The following is a 25,518-nucleotide window of genomic DNA, read 5'->3' as shown; positions in this document are numbered from 1 at the left end:
GCATTAATTCAAAACGTTCAGAAATTAAATAAAAAAAACTAGTTTTTTTAACTGAAAGTAAGGAGCGACATTAAAACTTAAAACGAACAGAAATTACTCCGTATATGAAATGGGTTGTCCCCTCCGCAGTCCCACGCTCTTTACGCTAAAGTTTTTAATTGTTTTAAAAAGTAGAATTGTGGCAAAGAGTAAAACTTTAGCGTAAAGAGCGAGGGATTGCGGAGGGAACAGCCCATTTCATATACGGAGTAATTTCTGTTCGTTTTAAGTTTTAATGTCGCTCCTTACTTTCAGTTAAAAAAAATAGTTTTTTTTATTTAATCTTATAATAGAACCTATATCTAAAAAATGAGCAACTGACATAATTTACACTCCTTGCTGAAGAGGAAATGGGAAGAGGGCTGATTGCCCACCAATCTTGCTTGACTAATAAAGAGGGCACTGGAACGTCCAATTTCGAATCGAATGAGGCCCTCTAAAGGTTATACGACAACTCCTTCTATACGAAATGGCTAGGTGAAGAAAAAAAATTTAATGAATCCATAGCGTTCTTTACTTAAGCAGCGCTATTGCGCTGCTTATGATAATTGGTATAAAGATTGTTTTTTGGTATGAGAGCATCATAGCGTCCAAAAAAAAACCCAGCATATCTCAGGTTTCCAACGATTGGAGTAACAAAAACATTTGTAGAAGCTACATAACATAGTTAAATATTATGGATTAATTTTTAACTTTAAATAAAATTATGTTACGTTACCTCTAAGCTAGTAGGTGCTGAAACGCTTTTGTTGAATTAATGGCTGGTATCCCCTACCTTTTAAGAAGCAAATGGGTCTCCGCAAATGTGACCAGTAAATAAAGACCCATACCAAAAAATAATATAATAATAATAATAACATATAAGGACCCAGGACAATTCGGAGAACCCTATTTCAACCCCAAAAATTTAGGGACAGTGAAAACTCTGCTTTCTGTGTCCTTTTCCAGACAAAGCGTAAGATACGATCTTCTGTTTGGACGCGAGGGCTTAAGTTTATACCACCCTAGAAGAGCTTATTAATTGCCAACTGTGATAGTAAGTTGTATGAAATCTATCACAATTGATAAAATGAAATTGTAATCTACTAGACTTGATTTGGTCATAAAATTGGTCGAAGGATCCTAACAATCCTAACAAACGAACCTAATTTCACGGCTGGTTAGCGACACATTTATTAGCATCTGCTGTTCAACCAATAGTGCTAAAGAAAGTTTAAACCATGAAAATGACTCCGTACTGCATTTACCCAATACGGTAGCAGTGTCACAAAAGCACCCCTGGATTTTTCAAAGTTTGCCCCCTGCCTATCCCTACTATTTAATTGTTGATGTATGAGATATTAACATCTGTGTGAATATATTATATCCCTTGTTTGAGGTCAAAGATTATATGATAGGGAAGGGAGGCAATTTGTTAGCGTTAGCTGTTCTGCTGGAGTAAAGCTGTAAGAGATTTTTCTAACGTTAAATGCTCGGAATTTCTTCGTAAGGTCTCATTGAATGATTCTTTTTATTTGGAAACCTATTCAAGTTTAGGACAATAATAAAGATGGCTATAGCAACAAATGGAGGTGTTTGAAGCTATACAAAGCAACAAGAGGTGGTTGCTTTAAAAAGAATTTATAATTTAAGCTATTTGCTTTTTTACCGAATACAACTCGAAAGTACTTATAAATCGGAATTTGGATTATTTACAAGATAGCTTCCACAAGTCTGGTAAAAAAAAAGGAAAAAAACTTTCTTTTCTACAGAGATACGAGCCTACAAGAAAAACTTCAATAATTTTAAGTAAATGTATACACCAACTAGCTAGTCCTCCCAGTTATATCATGTTTTTTGACGGCTAGTTCATTTACATTTAGTTTTAATTCCAAATAAAAAGTCATTTGTCTCATTTAACAATTTTTGCAAAAAGAGAATTTGCAGTTTTGTAACACTTCTAAGAAGAAATTTATTGAGAATTAATCTTTGATAAGTTTGATTTACGATTATTTTTGTTACTATCTGTTTCTAAAACTTTCTAGCTTATACAATAAACCCAAATAAATTAATTATTTATACAAAATAAATTTATTTTTCAACAATACAAAATTCTCGAGAAAAAACCTCGTTTTTTTCCGAAAGACAATAGTTTTTCTCAAATTCTGATCTGCTGTAAAAAGAGAAAATATTTGAAACGATGACACTATACATGAAAAAAAAATCATAGAACTCCATTTCGAGGCCTTTCTAGTAATTGCTTACTACCAAAACCCTTCTGTGTGAGGGGGAGTTGGGAAAAAAATGGTAAACTGAAAGGAGAGTATTCTGAGCTACAACTTGCTTGAACTTTTGAGACTTAAAATAAAAATTCTCCAATTTGTTTTTGATACCTCTAAAATTTTTAATCTGATGCCAGTTCAATACCTTTAAAGCCAGCCCTTTCCGGGCTGGCTTTAAAGGTATTAAAGGTATTCGGAAATTAGTGTTCTCAACATTAAAGTTGCTGCAAAACTTAAGCCACCTATTAAGAGCTTAAGAGCATAAGACCCTCTTAATAGCTTAAGAGCTTATTACCCTCTTAATAGGTAGCCACCTATTAAGAGCTACCAAATGAAATCATTCTTCTAAAGTTGTAAGATATAAAACAGTTCGTGGTAACGAGCTGTAGGTAATAGCTCAATAGTAACCAAAAGACTAAGAAACGAAATTTTGATATCAATAATCAAACTGTTCGTGGTAACGAACTGTAGTAAGGAGCGAGCCGGCTCAATAGTAACCGAAACACTAAAAAATGGAATTTTGATACCAATAGCTACATCAAGAGAATTGCATTTTAATGCTGATTTTAAATATATAAGTTTCATCAAGATTAGTCTTACCCATCAAAAGTTACGAGCCTGAGAAAATTTGCCTCATTTCAGAAAATGGGTGGTAACACCACCTAAAAGTCATACGATCTTAACAAAAATCACACCATAAGATTCAGCGTATCAGAGAACCATATTGTAGAAGTTTCAAGCCCCTATCTATCACGAATGCGTGTTTATTTGTTTTGCTGTTTTTTTTTTTTTTTCCAGGGGTAATCATATCGACTCAGTGGTCCTAGAATGTCGCGAAAGGGCTCATTCTAACGGAAATTGAAAGTCCTCGTGCCCTTTTTAAGTGACCAAAAAATTGGAGGGCATCTAGGCCCCCTCCCACGCTAATTTTTTCCCGAAAGTCACCGGATCTAAATTCTGAGATAGTCATTTTATTCACCATAGTCGAAAAACCTAATAACTATGTCTTCGGGGACGACTTACTCCCCCGCAGTCCCCGTGGGAGGGGCTGCAAGTTACAAACTTTGACCTGTGTTTACATATAGTAATGGTTACTGAGAAGTGTACAGAAGTTTTCAGGGGGATTTTTTTAGTTTGGGGGGAGATTTGAGGGGGAGGGGTTACGTGGGAGGATCTTTCCATGGAGGAACTTCTCATGGGGAAGACAGTTTCAATGGAGGGGGCGCAGGATTTTCTAACATTATTTAAAAAAACAGTGAAAAAATAAATATGAAAAGTTTTTTCTACTGAAAGTGAGAGGCAGCATTAAAACTTAAAACGAACAGAAATTATTACGTATATGAGGGGTTTACCTCCTCGTAATACCTCGCTCTTTACGCCGAAGTATTTTTAGTAATTTCAACTGTTTATTTAACGGCCTTTCTGATTCAGGGGTCATTCTTAAGGAATTGGGACAAAATTTAAGCTTTAATGTAAAGAGCGAGGTATTGACGAGGGGTGATTCCCCTCATATACGCAATAAAAATTTACGAATATAGAAGTTCGCTACGTAATTTAATTCGTAAGTTTCGTATATTTTTTACTTATGAAAACGTTCGTAAAAAGTTATTATAGTTGCCTTTTGAAGTAATCAAAAAATCGGAGGGCAACTAGGCCTCCTCCCTCACTCCTTTTTCTCAAAATCTTCCGATTAAAACTATGAAAAAGCCATTTAGCCCCAAAAATATTAATATGCAAATTTCGTTTTAATATTTTATGTGCGGAGAGCCGAGATCAAAACATGTATTAATTCAAAAACGTCCAGAAATTAAACAAAAAAAGAAAAGTTTTTTTTAAATGAAAGTTAGGAGCGACATTAAAACTTAAAACGAATAGAAATGACTCCGTATATGAAAGGGGCTTTTCCTCCTCAACGCCCCGCTCTTTACGCTAAAGTTTTTTACTGTTTTAAACATAGAGTTAAGAAAAAGAGTCAAACTTTAGCGTAAAGAGCGGGGCGTTGAGGAGAAAAATATACGGAGTAATTTCTGTTCTTTTTAAGTTTTAATGTCGCTCCTTACTTTCATTTAAAAAAACTTTTTTTTTAATTATATCAAAAGAATCGGCTTATTATGTTGATTCCAGGTATATAAGATTCATTAAGCTTGTCGTCACCCATTAAAGGCTATAAGTCGGGAAAAATTTGCTCGATTTTCGAAAAAGGAGAGAAACTTCCCCTAGATTCTAAGAATATTAATGAAAATTACAGCATCAGATTAAGCATATCAGAAAACCCTCCTGTAGAGGTTTTAAGCGCGTATCTGAAAATTTGTTGAATTTTGATTTTTTGTCACAAGAAAGATCACGAATGTGTGTTCATTTTTTTTTCAGGGGCGATCGTATCAAACAAACGGTCCTAGAACATCGAGAAAGGGCTAATTTGAATGGAAAATTAAAGTTTCATTTCCCTTTTTAAGTGACCAAAAATAATGGAGGTTAATTAGCCCCCTCCCACGCCTTCTCCCAAAAAAATAGTTTGATCAAAATTTTGAGATAGACATTTTGTTAAGGATAGGTGAAAAATCCAAAAAACTACGTCTTTGGAGATGACGTAAACCCCCTTCCCTTAAGCTATATCCTAGGTCCTTAAGTTATTAAATTTGCCCATTGTTTACGCATATTATTGGCTAATGGGAAGTAGACAGACATTTTTCAGGGTATTTTCGTGCTGGGGGGGGATCTATGAAGATAATTTTCCATTTGGGGAGAAGTTTCCGGGGCTAGTTTTCAGGGGAAATTTTACAGTGATTAACAGATTTCCCCTTTTCAGGGGGATTTAACAGAATTCCTAAACGATACACTTTTTATCCGTCTTACTTTCTCGGGGATTTATAGTCCACAGGAATTGTCTGGGGAAAATTTCTAAGTGGGTTTTGATTTTTGGATAATAATTTCTACGGAAGGAAGAATTTCCAGAGCGATGGGAAAAATGGCTAAAACTTAAAGTCTTTTCAAGTAAAATTATGATAAGGAATTTTTTTTATGCTGAATCTTCTTCAAGAAATTTTACGGGGAAGGAGGAATTTTCACCAAGGATGGAATTTTCTGGAAGGAATTTTATGGGGGGAGTGTATTTTACTTGGGAGGAAATTTCCATGAGAGAGTTTTCCGTGAGGGGAGGGAGTTTTTCATGGAAGATGAACCAGATAACCGGCATTATTTGAAAAACAATCAGAAATTAGATTAAAACAATATGTTTTTTTGAAACTGAAAGTAAGGTGCAGAATTGAAAGTCAAAATGGATAAAAACTATTCCGTATATAAAAGGGTTGGCCCTCAATAACTTGCACTTTGCGCAAAAGTATGACTTTTTGTCCTTTTTAAAAACGACTCCTGAAACACGTGGGCCATTTAATTAGAATAGGAAGCTTTTTTTAAAAGTGCTAATAACGTAACGTAAAGAAAAAGGTTTTGAGGAAGGGGACAGCCCCTTCAAACAGGGAATAATTTATGTTCGTTTGGGTTTTAATGTTGCTCCTTGCTATCAGTTGACAAAACTTTTTTTCATTTAATAATGTAAAGCATTTCTGCAATTTAAAGTTAATAAGCGGTCAACCTGGTAAAAACAAACAAAAAACCATAAACACGCATCCGCGATCTTGCTTCTAACAAAATTCCTAATTTTTGCAAATAGGAGCCGGAAACCTTCCCAGTAGGGTTATCTGATATTGAATCTGATAGTGTGATTTTCATTAAGATCACTTGATTTTTTGGGGGGTGTGTTCCTCCTTTTTCACAATTGGGTAAATTTATCAGACTCTTTACTTTTGATGAGTTTTGGTGAATTTTGGTGAATTTTGCATATTTTGAACAAGCATCAAAATTTAATTCTTTTGATGTATCTATTGGTATCAATAATCTTTTCTTTGAGTTTCGGCTACTATTGAGCGGTATCATTCCCTACTTACAGTCTCTTAGCACAAGCTGTTTGATAATATAAAGAATTTCTGCAATTTCAACGTGAACCGTTATCTACAATTTCAATTTATTGGCTTTCTCTATTTTTTTTTTTTTTTTTTTTTTTTTTTTTTTTTTTTTTTTTTTTTTTTAGCGCTAGTTTCCACCTTATAAAACCAGCCATAGACCTTTTTTTTTCTTGCTTTTTACCGTGGTATGGGATATAGAGCTTAAAATTGATTGGCTGTCTGATAATATTTTTTTTGATAATGAAATTAGTATTCTAAAAGTTAAACCTGGTAACAAAACAGTAAAAATTTGTGTCACCCAGTTCTAGTACCACCAACTAGCAATATGTTCCTGAACCTATGAGATATAAAAATTTGTCTACAATTTTAGAATGAATGGCTATCCCATAAATTTTCTCAGGTGCCATTTTAGCCTTTTTATTGCCAGCCCTTCCGAATACCATGAAATTCTCACAATTAGAGGTACTGTTAAAAGCGCAAAAATTTATGCCTCCCATTACAGGCCATCAAGGGGCAGCATTCTACTCAAATTGTGAAGTGTAATCTAAAGCTTTTCTATAATTTTAGATTTTCTGCCTTCTCTGATCTGCATGCTGATCAGCATGGCGCTTTTAAATTCAAAACCTTTACCCACATAAAATAGCTTTCTCAAAATTAGAGTTGCTGCTAAAAATTCAAATATTTGCGCCTCCTATTATGGGCCGTCAAGGGGCAGCACTGCTGAAATTGTGAGGTGTTATTTAAAGCTTTTCTATATTTTTAGATTTTTTGCCTTCTCTGATCTGCATGCTGATCAGCATGGCGCTTTTAAATTCAAAACCTTTACCCACATAAAATAGCTTTCTCAAAATTAGAGTTGCTGCTAAAAATTCAAATATTTGCGCCCCCCGCTATGGGCCATCAAGGGGCAGCACTGCTGAAATTGTGAGGTGTTATTTAAAGCTTTTCTATAATTTTAGATTTTTTGCCTTCTCTGATCTGCATGCTGATCAGCATGGCGCTTTTAAATTCAAAACTTTTACCCACATAAAATAGCTTTCTCAAAATTAGAGTTGCTGCTAAAAATTCAAATATTTGCGCCCCCCGCTATGGGCCATCAAGGGGCAGCACTGCTGAAATTGTGAGGTGCTATTTAAAGCTTTTCTACAGTTTTAGATTCTTTGCCTTCACCATAATTTTTTCCCTGGTGCCAGCAAGGTGCTATTAATGTGAAATCTTTTACTCTCAATAAACAGTTTTCTCGAAATTAGAATAGCTGTCGGAAAAAAGTAATGGACTAAGATAGTGACAACGTAATAAGTAATTTCAGTACTCCCTTAAGGCTATCCCATAAAGAACCTACCACTGGTTGTTCATTATGTGGAGGGGACTTGAGAAAGTCTGTACAGAATAGAACGAGAGCACTTTCTATGTAACTAATTTATTGTGCTATAAGTTTTCAGCAAGATTGTTTTAGCAACAAACTCGGTTATTTAATAAAAAAGACTTCATGAAAGGGCTAAGAAGCAAATGATAATACTAACAGTATGTTTTCAACATTATAAAATAGAAGTTCAAGTGGAGCAAATTGATAAAAAGGAGTAATTGAGCAAAATTCACGTCTTTCATTTTCAACCCTACCATTTTTGGTTGGATAGCTATATTGAAAGGAGTTTCAGAAAACTAAATTTCAGCTTTTCTAAGCCAAACTCAAAACATTTTGAGCTTGCCCGCAGGAATATTAATGGAAAAAATAAAACAAAAACAACAGTATACAGCTGTTTACAGCTGTTTCAGCCTAAGCTGTTTGAGCCTAAATTACTTTTGAGGTATATTTTTAATTTGGAGATATTGGTCTTGGCTGAATTTGTATTTGGGGGTTTTATTGAAAAAGGAAAATCTAAGGTGAAAAAAACACTAAAAGTATGGAACTTTTTGGTTGTAATTGTTTGGTTAATGATAATTTAGTTATTTGAACCGAAGCAAATATTTTCTTCAAACATCAGATAAAGAAGCGCTTCAAACAACCTCTAACTACCCTTCTAAATCTTTAGCTATGTGCAATGTTGCAAAACATTTCAATTTGCTCAATATTATTAGTGGCCAGTGGCGGATCCAGGGGGACGACGGGACCCCGTCCCCTGACACCCTCATTCTGTGTTTTTTCCTCGTTTTTCATTCTTAAAAAAACATGTCAATTTGGTCAATTATTGGTAACCTTGTCATGCGCCCCCCCCCCAGTTTTTGCTCTAAATGAGCCTTTGTTAGTAGCAATTTATACTTATCACGACTTGACAAATAAAATAACATCGTACAAGTGATGTCCTCCAGATGTAGGTTGAGAAAATACTCGCCACAATTGGAGCGACTATTTCAATTCCTCTTAAATTGACTCGTGCGTTTGACAATGTAATTTCGATCCCTTCAAGCCTAGTTTAGTAAATGATTCTGTTTTAGTTTAACAGCATGAGTGTTGTTTAAAACTGCTTCGACTCTCCACAGGGATCTTTTAGGGCAATTCAATCTAAGAGTAACACTATTACAGAATTTTACATACAACTGATACAGATTTCAGCGTGAAAATGACAGAAGAGTCTGAATTTCAATGAAAAGTAAATTAAATACTTATATTTCGTGTAAATTTCCCTAAATAGCTTTTATCCAAAACTTGGCAAGGTTGCGGATGTATTTTCTGACAACCTAAAGCAAATCCTTATTTTGATCAAACTGTTTCGTGGTAACGAACTGCAAGTGAGAAGCGACTCAGGCAAATAGCAACCGAAACTCTAACAAAACAAATTTTGATAACAGTTAAAAACACAAAAAAACTGGTGTTTTACACTGATTCCAAATATATAAAATGTATTTAGCTTAATATTACCCACCAAAAACCACGATCCTGAGAAAATTGGTCTGATTTATAGAAAAAGGAGAGAAACATACCAAAATGACAAGTGACCTCAACGAAAATCACACCATTAAATTCAACATATCAGAGAACATTGCTTCAGAGGTTTCAAGCTTTATCTGCAAAATGGGAAATTTCACATTTTTCCTGGAAGAAAGATCATGGATACGTTTTCAATTGTTGGTGTTTTTTTTCCAAGGGTCAATCCTAGCAAACTGATGGTCATAAAAGATAAAGAAAGGGCTTTTTCGATCGGAAATTAAATGCTCTAATGCTATTTTTAAGTGACCAAAAAGATTGTACCTAGGGAAAGTGAAGTTTTCTCGGTTTTGTGGCCCAAAATATGATTTTGCCCCAAAGAAGAACAATTTGCTAGCGATTGAAAATTGATTTTTCATAAAATTATGTTTAGTTATGCTTGATTGCGAATCAGCTATTACAAAGGGGGCAGGGGTCATTGTGTAAGCGGAGAGGGGATGCCAGATATCTAAAAGAGGACATTTCAATGCTCGGAGGGTCTAACTCTCCTTGAGCTTTTAGATAAATATTTTATATAAGTAATGACGCTATAATGACTTTAAAATGGTTTATAGGGGTGTACTATTGAAGCTACTAGCCCCTCGAGACGTAATCACGCACACCTAGTTCTTACGCAATACTATAATGCACCTGGATCTTACACAATACTAGAGTAAACCTATGTATCACGTAATACTATATTGCACATGTTTTGTTACGTAACAGCGAGCAATTCTTCCGCTCGGGCCCTAGCAACTAATTCCAACGGGGGCCCTAACAACGATTTCAGGTGCGATCCTAGTAACCAGCAGGTTTTATTGATTATGCGCACCTGCATTTTATTGATTAAATGCAGGTCTTATTGATTATGCGTCACGTAATACTAGTACTCCTGTATGTTACGTAATTGGAGATTGTTTACCTGTGTATAATGACGCACTGTATGACGCATTCTCGTGTGACTAGTTTCTTCAAAGCACGTGAGGAATCTCGGTTTGCGACTGAGCAGGGGGCAAATATGGGTGTTACACAATACTTTAAGAGAGGTTTTCTTCAGGATTTCATTTTTCTTTCAAGTTGTTTTTAAGGCGTTTTTTTCTTCGAGATTTTATTTTCTTCAAGATATTTTTTTTCTTTTTTTTGCAGGGAACCTTCGTAATCCAAAGATTTTTTCCGTTTTAATAATCGAATGTAAGACAAGAGATTTCCCCAATGACCAGACCAGAGCGTTAGAAAGCTGGTGAAGCAAATTATTCATAATATTTTGATTCGAGAAATACCTTCTAAGTGACAAGTTTTTTCCTCGCTTAGAGAGTCCGCTGCACTCAATCCAACAAAGCTGATTTCTTTAAAACAATAGATTCTTCATACTAACTAAAAATGGAAAGTCTTCAAAAATTTGATATTCAAACCAATAAAGTTATTTTTTTGGAACAGCAGACCCTTCACACCCAGAAAAAGTGGAAAGTTTTCAAAAATTTCATAGTCAAACTAATAAAGTTGATTTCTTTTGAAATAATAGACCCTTCATACCCAGGAAAAGTGAAGAGTCTCCAAAAATGTAATAATCAGTCGAATAAAGTTGAATTTATGTGCACAATTGACCCTTCATACCCAGAAAAAGTGGAAATTCTTCAAAAATATGATAGTCAAAGTAATAAAGTTGATTTCTTTTGAACAATAAGCCCTTCATACCCAGAAAAAGCGGAAAGTTATTAAAAATCTGATAATGAAACCAATAAAGTTGAGTTCTTTTGAACAACATATCCTTAATACCCAGAGAAAGTGGAAAGATTTCAAAATTTTGATATTCGAACCATAAAAGTTGATTTCTTTGAACAATAGACATTTCATACCCAGGAAAAGTCTTCAAAAATTTGATAGTCAAAACAATATAGTGGATTTCATTTGAACAGTAGACCCTTCACTTTCAGGATAAATAGAATGTCGTCAAAAATTTGATAGTAAAAAAATAAAGGTGATTTGTTTGTGTTAGTAAAAAAATAAAGGTGATTGCGTCAAAAATCCTCAAAAATTTGATAGTCAAACTACTAAAGTTGATTTCTTTTGAACAAAAGACCATTCATATCGAGAGTCCCTGGTTGTAACTGAGGAGGGCACACATGTGGCTATTACGTAATGGTGGTGCACACTTGGAATTCTACATAATATTGGTGCAGATGGAGGATATTACCTAACAACAATGAACACGTGGGAATGTTACATAACATTTTAAGAGATTTTTTTTACGCAGGATTTCTCTTTCTTTCGAGGCGTTTTTTTCTTCAATGCGTTTTTGTTCAAAATTTCATTTGCTTCAAGATTTTTCTTCGTCAAGACATTTTTCTTCTAGATTTTTCCCCAGAGAACTCTCGCATTTCAAAGACGTTTGTCCGTTTTAGGAATCGAAAGATATTTTCACCTAATGGAATTGTGTGCTATACAGCTGGACCAAGAAAGCCTTTCTAATATCATGATTCGGGCAATACCTTCTAATAAAAACTTTTTGAAAAATCTATGGTTTGCGTGTTTCTTAACCATTGTCTCCAAGCCGCGTAAATATCCATCTAAGTTATTGATTGTTTGTCTATTGGACACCACAACATTCTACATTGTATTAATGTTCTAATATTACCTAGACAATAATTTGTTTTATGGAAGCTATTAATTTAAAAAAACTTTTTCTACAAGACATTTTTTTCAAATAAAAGTAAAGAGCTCCATTAAGCCAAGAATGATCAAAAATAAAGTCAAATAATAAGTGTAAAACTATCACAAATAATTATCACTAAATAAATGAAACTAAAAAAGAACAGAAATAAAAATAAATAGTATAGTCAAACTCAAACCGAGCAAAATTGACATGTGTAGGGCTGATAACCTCTATGCCTTCTCAAGACCAGAACACAATTTGCACTTTATTGAAAAAACAAACAAATGAATGTGGATTGTCAGTTTAATTGACATATACTAACAATTTTTCCTTAAAGTTATGATAATTTCTCATTTATGAAAGTAAGAAAGGTGAAAACATTTTAAACATATTTTGTTTTGAGTAGCCTTTCAATTTCCAATCAAATAATCCCTTTTCAAAGATTTTACGACAACTCCTTCAATACGAATTGCCCTGGTCTATAAAACAAAAAAATAATAAATTGTGTCCAAATCGCTTTTTACTTTTGCAGCATTATTGCGCTGCCCATGATACCTTATAAGCTCCAGGGTATAACTTTCAATCCTTGCCCTGAGGGTTGTAGGAGGATTATTATCCTCAAAACACGATTTCCGGCCCTTTGATTGGAAAATTGCTATCTTGATTGGATGTGTTTGAAGAAATGGTGGGCGTAGGACGGTGTTTATTAACCCTTCAATAACTTTTGACTATAAAAATGAGCGCTAACCCTTTCAATTTTCAATCGAATGAGCTCTTTTTGAAGTTTATGCAACAACAAATGGCCATGTGTTGTTGTATGATGCCAGTCGAACAATGCTGGCCATCAGATATATTTTGGGAAAAAGCGAGGTTAATTGGGGAGAGGTATTAGCCCTATGATCACTCTTAATATGGGCACTAGAACATCTGATTTCCAATTCAACGAGCCCATTCTGAAATTTATACGATCAATCCTTTTATACTAATTTTAATGCTCTCAGGGCATAACTTACAACCCTTGCCCGGACGGCTGTGGGGGAGTTCATTCTCAAAGACAAACTTTACGGACCTTTTAATTAAGCTGAACAAAATGACTATCTAAAAATTTTCATAGGGGTGTGTTTGGGGGAATAGTGGGTGTAAGAGAGGGGTTAGTTGCACTCTAATCACTTTTGACTATTAAAGGGGGCACTAGCCACTCCAATTTGCAATCTAATAAGCCCTTTTAGAAGTTTCTACATCGAATGGCCATTTTAACATTTGTATCAGATGCATTTCGGGAAAATACTAGTTTTCGGAGGGAGTACCAACCGTCCGATCAATCTGAATCTCAAGGAGAGCACTAGAACTTTTGATTACCAATCCAATGAGTCCCCTCTAAATACAATCACCATTTCTATATAAGCCTAAATACCCCCAGGGAATAATTTAAAACCCTTACCCAGAGGGCTGAGGGGAGAGGTTGTCTTCCTCAAAGACATAATTTCGGAATCTTTCAACTATGTTGAGCAAAATGGCTATGTCGAAATCATTTATTGAAGATGTTTGGGGAAATGATGGGCGTGGAAGGGGGGGTTAATTGCCCTACAATCACTTTCGACTGTTGAAAAGGGCACTATCATTTTCATTTTCCAACCGAATTAGCCCTTTCAGAAGTTTTTACGAGAACTACTTTGATACATAGTGCCCTCGTCTTAAAAAAAATACATTACGCCCACATCGCTCTTTACTCAGTCAGCACTATTGCGCTTCCTATGATTAATTTACAATAGCTTTTTGGGTGTTAAATTTCAGTCTCTCTCCCCAGAAAATTTTTTGTAACACCTCTCACCTTAATTTAAATTGTTTTGTGGAAGTTATTGATTTACGATAGCTTATTAGGTGTTGGACTTCAGTCCCCCTCTCTGGGAGTATTTTTGCATTTTGTAAGAATTATTTCTGTTTTCTTAGGAATTTTGGATTGTGTTTGAACTTTTTTGTATTCTTTAAGATGTATTTGGGATGTTTTTATAATTTGTATGTTTTTAGTAAATATTTTGTGTTCTGCACCGGCGGTTAGGACTATTTTAGAATTGTGCAAAGCGTTTTTTTTCGTTATAACAATTTTTGGTGTTGTATGATTATTTTTGATTATGTTTGAACTTTCTGTATTCTATAAGGAGTATTTGTGATGTTGTCGGAACTTTCTGTTTTGTAGCAAGTATTTTGTGCTCTATACTAAAATTTTCGATTCTGCTAGAACTATTTTAGAATTGTGTAAAGTATTTTTGTATTTTGTAAGAATTTTTTCTGTTTTGCAGGAAATATTTGGATTATGTTTGAACTTTTTGAGTTCTATAATGAAGTATAGAGGTTCTTGTTAGAGTTTTTGTGTTTCTTAGCAAGTATTTTGGTTCTGGACCAGCTATTTTACATTCTCTTAGAAATATTTTAGAACTATGTAAACTATTTTTGTATTTCGTAAGAATTATTTTATGCTTTTTAGGAATTGTTTTGGATAATGTTTGAGCTTTTTGTATTCTATAAGAAGTATTTGCGATGTTGTTAGATTTTTTGTGTTTTGTAGCAAGTATTTTGCGGTCTTTACCAACTATTTCTCATTCTGTTAAAACTGTGCAAATTTTTTGGAATTATGCAAAGTACTTTTGTATTTCGTAAGAATAATTTTTTTTTGTAGGAATTAATTTGGATTATGTCTGAAATTTTTGTGTTCTATAAAAAAGTATTTGGGATTTTGTTAAAATTTTTATGTTTTGTAGCAAGTATTTTGTGTTCTGAACCAACTCTTTTCATTCTGTTAAAACTATATTAGAATCGTGCAACGTATTTTTTTATTTTGCAAGAATAAGTTTTACACTTTGTAGGAATTATTTTGAACGTTGTTTGAACCTTTTGTATTATAGTATAGTATTGCACAAGACCCAGGTATGCGCAATAACGTCTTGAAGTGCTAGTACCTCCAATAGTATACCCTTTATGGACGTCGTCCAATCCATGACCTCTTCATTACGTGTATTTCCATGTATTGGTCTTGATTTCTAAGGATTAACGACGTATTGTTAGAATTTTTGTGTTTTGTAGCAAGTATTTTGTGTTCTGAACCAAGTATTTCGTATTTCGTAAGAATAATTTTTGTTTTGTAGTTGAAATTCTTGTATTCTATAAGAAGTATTTAGGATGTTGTTAGAATTATTATGTTTTCTAGCAAGTATTTTGTATTCTCCATGAATTATTTTTCATTCTGTTAGAACTAATCTAGAATTGTGCAAAGTATCATTATAATTTGTAAGAGTTATTTCTGTTCTGTATGAATTATTGTGGACTATATATGAACTTTTTGTATTCTGTAAGAAGTATTTCAGGCGTAGTTAGAATTTTTGTGTTTTGTATCAAGTATTTTGTGTTCTGCGCCAACTATTTTTCATTCTGTTAGATCTATTTTAGAACTGTGCGAAGTAGTTTTGTATTTTGTAAGGATTATTTCTTTTTTTTTGTTAATAGGATTATGTCTGAATTCTTTTGTATTCTATAAGAAGTATTTGGGATGTTGTTAGAATTTCCGTGTTTTGTAGCAAGTATTTTGTGCTGTGCACCAAAATTTTTTCATTCTGTTAGAATTTTGTTAGAATTGTGCAAAGTATTTTCGTATTACGCTAGAATAGATTTTTATGCTTTTTAAGAATTTTTTTTGTAGGAACTAATTAAAAATTTTGTAAAGTATTTTTATGGCACTTGGTATTAACCAAGTGACATATAGGCCTAGCAATCGCAAATTCTGTCGGTCTGTCGGTCCCGGTTTTGCTACTTTAGGCACTTCTAGGTAAGCTAGGACGATGAAATTTGGCAAGCGTATCAGAGACCAGACCAGACTAAATTAGAAATAGCCGTTTTCCCAATTTGACCATGTGGAGGGGAGTCGGGGGCTGGTTAATTCGGAAAAAATAGAAAAAAATTAAGTATTTTTAACTTATGAGCTGGTGATGGGATCTTAATAAAATTTGATGTTTGGAATGATATTGTGTCTCAGAGCTCTTATTTTTAATCCCAACCGAATCTGAAGACATTGGGGGGAGTTGGAGGGGGGAAACCTAAAATCTTTGAAAACACTTAGAGTGGAGGGATCGGGATGAAACTTGATGGGAAAAATAAGCACAAGTCCCAGATACATGATTGACATAATCAGAAAGGATCCGCTCTCTTTGGGGTAGCTATGGGGGGGGGGGGGGGGTAATTCTGAAAAATTTGAAAAAATTAGGAATTTTTAACTTACGAACGGGTGATCAGATCTCAATGAAATTTGATGCTTAGAAGGATATCGTGTCTTAGAGCTCTTATTATAAATCCCGACCGGATCTGGTGACATTGGGGGGGATTTGGGAGGGGGAAACCTAAAACTTGGAAAACACTTAGAGTGGAGGGATCGGGATGAAACTTGGTGGGAAAAATAAACACAAGTCCTAGATACATGATTGACATAAGCGGATTGGATCCGCTCTCTTTGGGGTAGTTGGGGGGGTGAATTTCTGAAAAATTAGAAAAAAGAGGTATTTTTAACTTACGAGCGGGTGATCAGATTTCAATTAAATTTGATATTTAGAAGGATATCGTGTCTCAGAGCTCTTATCTTAAATCCCGACCGGATCTGGTGACATTGGGGGGGGGGGGGAGTTGGGAGGGGGGAACCTAAAACTTGGAAAAAACTTAGAGTGGAGGGATTAAACTTGGTGGGAAAGATAAGTAAAAGTCCTAGATACATGATTGACATAACCGGAGTTGGGGGAGGGGATAATTCTGAAAATTAGAAAAAATTAGGTATTTTTAACTTACGAACGGGTGATCGGATCTCAATGAAATTTGATATTTAGAAGGATATCGTGTCTCAAAGCTCTTATTTTAAATCCTGACCGAATCTGGTGACATTGGGGGAAGTTTGGGTTGGGGGAACCTAAAATCATGGAAAACTCTTAGATTGGAGGGATCGGGTTGAAACTTGTTGGGAAAAATAAGTAGAAGTCTTACATGCGTGATATAAATAATTGGAACGGATCCACTCTATTGGGGGGGGGGGGGTGGCTAATTCTGAAAAATAAGAAAAAATTACGTATTTTTAACTTACGTAGGAGTGATCGGATCTTCATGAAACTTCATATTTAGAAGGACCTCGTAACTCAGATCTCTTATTTTAAATCTCAACCGGGTCAAGCGTAATTGGGGGGGGGGGGGGGCAGTTGGGGGAACCGGAAATCTTAGATAATACTTAAAGCGGTGAGATCAGGATGAAACTGGATGGGAAGAATAGAAACCTGTTTAAGATACGTGACTGACAAAACCGGATCGGATCTGCTCTCTTTGGTGGAATTGGGGGGGGGGGGGTAAATTTTGAGAATTGAGGTATTTGTAACTTACGAAAGGGTGACCAGATCTTAATGAAATTTGATATTTAGAAGGATCTTGTGCTTTAAAATTCTAAATTCCGATCAGATCCTGTGACATTGGGGGAGTTGGAGGGGGAAATCGGAATTCTTGGAAAACGTGAAAATTGGGGTATTTTTATTTTATGAATAGATGATCGAATCTTAATGAAATTTGATTTTTAGAAGGAATCCATGTCTTAGAGCTCTTATTTCAAATCCCGACCAGATCTTTTGACATGGGGGGAGTTGGAGGGGGAAATCTTGGAAAAACACTTGGAGTGGAGGAATCGGGATGAGGCCTAGTGAATAGAATAAACAAATGTCCTTGATACGTGATTGACAGAATCGTACTGGATTCGCTCTCTTTGAAGGAGTTTGGGGGGAGGGGTTCAGTGATTCGGCGAGTTTGGTGCTTCTGGACGTGCTAGGACGATGAAAATTGGTAGGCGTGTCAGAGAGCTGCACAATTTGACTTGATAAAGTCGTTTTCCCAGATTCGACCATCTGGGGGGCTAACGGGAGAGGAAAAATTAGAAAAAATTGGGTACTTATAACTTACGAGTGGGTGATCGGATCTTAATGAATTTTGATATTTAGAAGGAGATCGTGACTCTTATTTTAAATCCTGACCGGCATTAAGCCTCTTATTTTCCTTTTTAAATCAATCTATTGATTCATATAATTTTGTTAGGGCTCATACCATATGATCTCTTGGCTCTTAGCTCTTCTCGCCTCGTCACAAGTGCCATATGAGCTCTTAGCTCTTGTTGTTTTTTGTAAGAGTTATAACGGTTCTGGTTGAATTATTTTGGATTATGTATGAACTTTCTGAGTTCTATAAGAAATATTTGGGGTGTTGTTAAAATTTTTGTGTTTGTATCAAGTATTTATGTTTTGCGCCAATTATTTTTATTCTTTTAGAAATTTTTGTTTTTTTCAATTATTTTTGTATTTTGTATTTTTCAAAGAATTTTTGTATTTTGTAAAATTATTTCTATTTTTCTAGGAATCTTGGATAATGTTTGAACTTTTTGTATTCTAAATAAAGTATTTGGAATGTTGTTCGAATTTTTGTGTTTTGTTGCAAGTATTTTGTTTTCTACACCAACTATTATTCATAATGTTAGAACTATGATAGAATTGTATAAAGTATTTTTGTATTTCACAAGAATGATTTTTACACTTTTTTAGGAATTATTTTGAATAGGGTCTGAAACTTTTTATTGTACTATAGCATTGCACAAGGCCAAGGTACGCCAATTAAAGGAAAGGAATGGGACCTCAATCAGTGATAAGAGAAGAGTTAAAGGGAGATGGGCGGGACATTTTGAGAATATGCTAAGCCGAGACACAGTTGCAGGAAAAAATATAGAGGAAAATGAACAAGTTATTGATACCTTGGATGTGAAGGAAGATTTGATTTCTGGGGAAGAATGAGCGACAGTATTAAATGGATTAAAACATAATAAGGCTCCAGATACTGATAGTATGTTACATGAGTCTATTAAATATGGTGGCTCTGAGGTTAGAAATAAGCTACTGATGACTATGAATATGATTTTTGAAAAAGCGGAAGTACCTAATGACTTTTGGAAAACCTTAATTAAACCACTACATAAGAAAGATGATAAGAGTGTGTCTCTTAATTATCAAGGCATTAGTATAGTTTAAGTAAATAGCAGATTACTTAGTAAAATGATACCTTTTAGACCAAAAGATGCCGTAGACAAAGTTTTAAGAGAAAAACAGTGCGGTTTTCGAAAAGGTAGAAGATCTGTCAACCAAATCTTCACTCTTAGCATATTAATTGAGAAGTGCCTTAGTTATCAAACACCTTTGGTCGTCAGTTAAATAGATTTTGAGCAAGCGTTCAACTCTGCTGATAGAAGAGCTTTAGCAATGGTCTCATCCTTATATGGTTTGCAGACAAATACATTAAAGTGATTAGTGCTGTGTACGAGAATAATACTTCTGCGGTTAAAATAGGAAATGAGGTTAGTAGCTGGTTTTGTATTAAATCAGGTAGGGTTTTGTTCTATCCTCCTGCATATGGATATTTTTTATGTTTTTTGTCTTAAGGAGCACAGGAAACACAATGAAAGACAAAGGAATCAAATGGGGAGGAAAAACTCTCCTTGGCTTAGATTATGCTGATGATTTAAGCTTATTAGATGAAAGTGTGAGAAATATTAATGAACTTTTACAGGTTTTGCGAGTTCAGGGTGCTAGAAAAGTTTTAAAAATTAATGTTAAGAAGACTAAGTCACTAAGGCTAGGAATAAGTGATAACAAATAGGTGACGCTGGGTAGCAAAAAGATTGATCAGTTGGGCAGTTTCATTAACCTTGGTAATATTATTAGTAAGGACGGTGGGAGCAGTAAAGATGTTAAAAGTAGAATAACCAAGTTTGGAAGAATAGGAAGATCAGTACAGAAACCAAGATTAGAATATTGGAAGCTAAAGTGATGACAGTGGTCAAATATGGCTCTGAAGTATAGGTGTTCCGAAATGAAAATCTACTAGATGTTTTCCAGAGAAATTGCCTACGGATTGTTCTGGGTACCCGGCTTATTGACCGTATTTCAAATAGTAGGCTGTATAAAAATGTAGTTCAATCCCACTTTCTAGGGCTATAATAAAATAAAAGTTAAGATGGCTAGGCCTTGTTCTGTGGATGAAGCATGACAGATTACCGAAGCTTGTCCTTTTCGATCAACCTTCTAGGGACAAACCGAAAGCAGTTTGCCCTCGTCAGGGGTAGGAGGAGGTCGTAAATAAAGATTTAAAGGAAATGGAAGCTTTCTGGGAGGTCGTAAAGAGGGAGGCTTTGAATAGATTAGACTAGAAGAGGATTGTGCGTAGCTGTGTTGGCCTCAGGCGACCGGGTGCTGCGGTGAATTATTATTATTATTAGAAGTAGTAGTATTATAAGACAATGTAACTCGGAGACAATGGCGAGGAAACACGAAATCCATATATTTTTCAAAATGTTTCCATTTCCACCCAATAGAATTGGGTGGAAATCTTTTTCGATTCCTAAAGCATTCAAAAACTTTGGAATATAAAGGTCCCCGAAAATATTTCAACGAAGGAGAAACCTCTTGAAAAAAATGAAATCTCGAAAAAAAAACGCCTTGACGAAAAATTGCCTTCAGAGAAAATTGAAATCCTGAAAAAGAAATCTCTTAAAGTTTTATATAACATCCCACGTGTACATCGCCATTACATAATATCGCACGTGTAGACTGTCATTAAGTAACATCCCACGTGTGTGCTACCATTATGCAATACTTACGTGTGTGCCGCCGTTACGTAACACGCATGTGTTCGCCATCGTTACGTAACAATCGCGTGTGTACCGTTCTATTTTACAACCGGGGATTCCCCACTTTACTGTCGGGTCCCTAAACATTTTTGCTCTCTCTCGTGGGTTTTAAAATTTAACTTAGCAATTGTAAAAACCTTGAAGATAACATTTTCATAAATAAACAAACAATTCCATATTACGCAACAATTAAAGAAATCTTGATATTGCGGGGCCATAAAGTTTTTCCCTGGTCCTCGCAGGTTTTTAAATGTAACAACCATATAAATCTTGAAGAATATGTTTCCATAAGTAAAGAAAAAAGGCCATATTGTATAACAATCAGGTTTACCATACCATTACAGGTGCAATATAGTATTGCGTAAAACCCAGGTTTGCGTAATAATGTCTTGAGGGGATAGTAGCTCCAATAGTACAACTCCTATGGGCGTCATGGGACGTATTAAGGTATCACTACTTACTTATATAGCATAAAATATTACATTCACATAAGTCCTGGCACAGAAACGGAAACTCGAGGCGGGGTATCATTTCCTCGCAATAAATGTTTCTTTTGGAGATGTGAGGGGCGAGTGTTGCATTGGCAAATGCTACCAGGAGTTTTGTTTTCAGCCATTTCTAATGGTAAAATCATTTTTTTCCTATTCATATACAACGATGAATTGGAATTTAAACAAATGCGTGCAATGTATCTAAAAATTAAACAACCCTATTTTAGGGGACGTAATTTTTTCAACTACGTTGAAGACAATAGTCACATAGAATTTCCATCCATGTGGACAGTTTACGTCCCTCTCATATAAAACCCCTCTTCATCTACCCAGAATTCTGTAGTAAAAATATTATAAAGAATCAATTCAACAAAACTAAGGTTCATTAAAAATTTTAGCTAAATATTCAAGTTTTGTTTAAAAAATTAAATACTATCCAAAATTTTAATTCTGAAGGAGAAAAATGTTAAAAATGTGGAACGCAACCAATAACTTTACAGCTCTTGACATACACAATTTAACAGCGCAGAATTGGGGGTGTACTTTAACCCGCATCATGTCTTGGTTAGATATGAGAATCATTCGAGCTACAATCAGAAAATTAAAACAAACTAATTTTTTCAGCTTAAAGTAAGGAGTAACAGTAATTTTAAGGCAAACAGAAATTATTCCGTATATGAGGGGGGTAACCCTGCAGTACTCTATAGAATCAATGTGTTTCCTGTCATCAGTGGTCTGCAGCTCGGTAACAGGTTTTACCGGTTACTCGGTAACTCGGTAGCAGTAATAGGCATTGGAGTTGTGGAATAGAGAAGAAAAATTTCTCCATTGTTTGCAAACTAATCCATTGCTTTTCTGAAAAATAGAAACAAGGCATTTTTCTATCTTATTAGAAAGTATTAACAAGAGGCAAAATTGGGATGTCCTAGCTCTGAAAGTAAACTCCTTAGGGGTAAGGTAACACTGAAGTTGTCTAAAACACAGAACTGTTTATTAGAGACCTTCAACATGACAGTCTAAACCTGTTCTAAGGCTCTACAACCTTCCTGGAATGTTTTATACATTTCCTAGAACGTACCTAGAATGTTTAATCTGGAAACCTCAGATTCTCAATTTTTGCCCTTTTTAATGAAATTTTCGATTTTATGAAGTTACATGATTGTTTTCTTAAAACATATTAAGCTTAGACCCTGAGATAGGCTAAAACAAGTCCATCTGCAATGCACTCCATAGGCTGGGGAAGGGAAGAAGGTAGTTTGAAAAATATTCATTTACAGAACTACCAGAAGGCATTCTTAAATCTCATCAAAACTCAATAGGAAAGAAAAACGGTGCCCTACATTGTTATGCTCGTTGGGTGTTCAGACACTACTTAACCGCCACGAGGGAGGAAAGGGGGAAAGGGTGTCAACAGCATTTCAAACAAAAAGGTCAAATCTTGAAAGAATTTAATAAAAAGTAAGAATCAATGTTTTAGTGATGCATTTGAGAATTAAGACCCAAGGTCTTTAGGGGATCCCAAAGTTCTTGTCCTTAGGGTATGTAACAGAAGGAATCGTCAGACCTTCGTCCAGTGAGTGTTTTAGTTTTACTTATTGGAAGCCCTTATCCGATCCAACCAATTTCGAATTTTTTTTTCAAATAAGCTCTAATTTTAAGGACAAAAACAGTGTAGAAGAAACAAATCATACCATTTTTCTAAGACAAAAATACCTCCTTAATTTCTTTTTCCCATACAGGTTACAGAAACCTATAATCCTTTACACATTTCTTTTGTCGTCCGAACGCCAAGCACTAACGAAGAAATATAACCCCTCTGTGATAGGATCATCATGATTAACAATACATCTTCAATAATGCTATAATATTGACTTGTTTGTTTTCATTCCTAGTGCAAGGGTCCTTTTAAAACGATCTTCCACTTTTTTGATTATTGACCTCATGACGGGAACAATATTCCCCTCAATTTCTGAACCGGAACTTCCCTAGGACTTCCTAATATTTACCTTTCTCACTAAGTCATTCCTAGGCTAGAGTGATGACCTGCTAATTTTTTCATAGGGGAACAACTCCATCACACCTAAACACCAGGGGGCTTCCTGCATCACCCCATTAATTACAAAACCTCGACTAGGGTGTGGTTTGACTTCTAATGGCAACTTCATGTCAGGCTATAAAAATCAATAGAGCGCGGTGTTTCAATAAAATCTTCCTTTCGTGATATTTTTACATTATCTTTGTCAAGGGTATTAGAAAGCATCCGCTTTTAAATGACAATCTCTCCTTAATCAAAGACAACCGAGTATCATCACACCAATATAAGAGAATATAATAAGAGCCACACGAAGTCGAAGAAGAAATTTGGAAATCAGCTTTTTAAGTTCTGTATCAAGAGTTTTGCCGTCTTCAATTCAGAAAAGGAAAGACTTTGAGTATCATTAAAAGGACTTTGAAAGTCATGGTTTTAAAGAGAATATGGAGAAAAGAAAATAGACGTTGATGTGAATATGATTTGATTTTCCGTAACTGTTGAGTAGAAACTTCCACTGACCTTCCGTAACTTAGACTTAAAACCTCTCAAACAATTCAAAAGTGATTAATAACAGGACAGTGTTTTAGTATCATTTTGCATCTGAAACAAAACAGTATTTCTTTAGGTTTTAAGATTTAGATTTTAGGTTGGTAGAAATGGGGATAGATGGTATCCTAGCCTAGATAAATTTGGTGTAAGAAAAGAAAACAGTAATGGCTATTGACTTTTGCAATTTTGCAGGTATAACAACCTAGTTATAACCAATACGGTGTAAGTTGACATGGTATTCACGTGATGGTAAGACAGCAAACCTTATTGATTATGTTATTGTAAAACGAAGACTAGCAGGATCAATACAAGATACTAGGGTGTATAGAGTGCCGTTATTGATGTTAAAAGTAAAGATCACCATCTAGTAGTGTCTAATGTTAATTTGAAGCTGAAACTTCGGAAGGGTAACTACCTCCCGGAAAGTTATGATGTTGGTAGACTCCAGGATGAAAATTCGAGAAAAACCTCCCAGGAACAGTTGAATACTAAACTTGAGAGTTTAAAATTTGACAATGTGGAAGACGGATGGAATATTTTTATAAAAACAATTTATGAAGTTGCTGATGGTGTCTTAAGGAAGATTGCTAAGACTGCAACTAGGAATATTATTGAAAAAGCTTTATGTCTATTAGAGAGTAGAAGGGGTTTGTACAAGAATTATCTGAGTGATAAATCGTATGAAAATAAAAGGAATGTAAATAAAGTGGAGAAAGCAGTAAAATATGAACTAAAAAGATGTGAAGTGGAGGCCATGGATAAAATTGCTGAGGATCTGGAAGATGCAGCTAGACGGCATAATAGTAAAATATTATACTGGCATGTTAATAAATTGAAAGCGAGTTGTTAGTCCAGACTAGTCCCAGTTAAAAATAGGAATGGGGCCACAATTAGTGATAAGGAAGAAGTTAATGAAAGAGGGACGGAACATTTTGAGAATGTGCTAAACCGAGATACAGTGGCAGGAAAATATATAGATGAAAATGAAAAGTTTGTGATTCCTTGGATGTGAAGGAAGATTTGCTTTGTGAGGAAGAATTAGCGACAGCACTAAAAGGATTAAAATAATAAGGCTCCAGGTGCTGATAGTGTGATAAGTGAGTTTCTTAAATATGGTGGCTCTGAGATTAGAAATAAGCTACTGAAGATTATGAATATGATTTTTGAAAAAGGGGAAGTACCTAATGATTTTTAGGAAAAGCTTAATTAAACCACTGTATAAGAAAGGTGACAAGAGTGAGTGTCGTAATTATCGAGGCATTAGTCTGGTCTCTGTAGGTAGCAAATTTCTTAGTAATATGATACTTTTTAGGTTGAGAGATGCTCTAGACAAAGTTTTAAGGGAAGAACAGTGCGGTTTTAGAAAAGGTAGAGGATGTGTCGACCAAGTTCACATTCTTAGGTTAATAATTCAGAAGTCCCTTCGTCGTCAAACACCTTTGGTCCTCAGTTTTATCGATTATGAGCAAGCTTTCGATTCTGTTGATAGAAGAGCGCTAGCAAAGGTCTTATCCTTATATGGTATACCAGAAAAATACATTAAAGTGAATTGTGCTATGTACGAGAATAATACTGCTGCGGTTAAAGTAGAAAATGAGGTTAGCAACTTGCTCTTTATTAAACCAGGAGTTAAACAGGGTTGTGTTCTATCCCCCTTTATATGGATCATTTTGATGGACTTCGTCTTAAGGAGCACAGGAAACGCAATTGGAGACCACGGAATCAAATGGGGAGGAAAAACCTTCGTGGACTTAGATTATGCTGATGATTTAAGCATATTAGATGAAAGTATGAGCAAAATGAATGAATTTTTAGAGGTTTTGCGAATCCAGGGTACTAGAATAGACTTGAAAATTAATGCTAAGAAGAATAAGCCACTAAGG

Source organism: Artemia franciscana, chromosome 7 (genome assembly GCF_032884065.1).
Source record: "Artemia franciscana chromosome 7, ASM3288406v1, whole genome shotgun sequence".
Lineage (NCBI taxonomy): Eukaryota > Metazoa > Arthropoda > Branchiopoda > Anostraca > Artemiidae > Artemia > Artemia franciscana.
Note: the sequence above shows the minus strand (reverse complement) of the source record.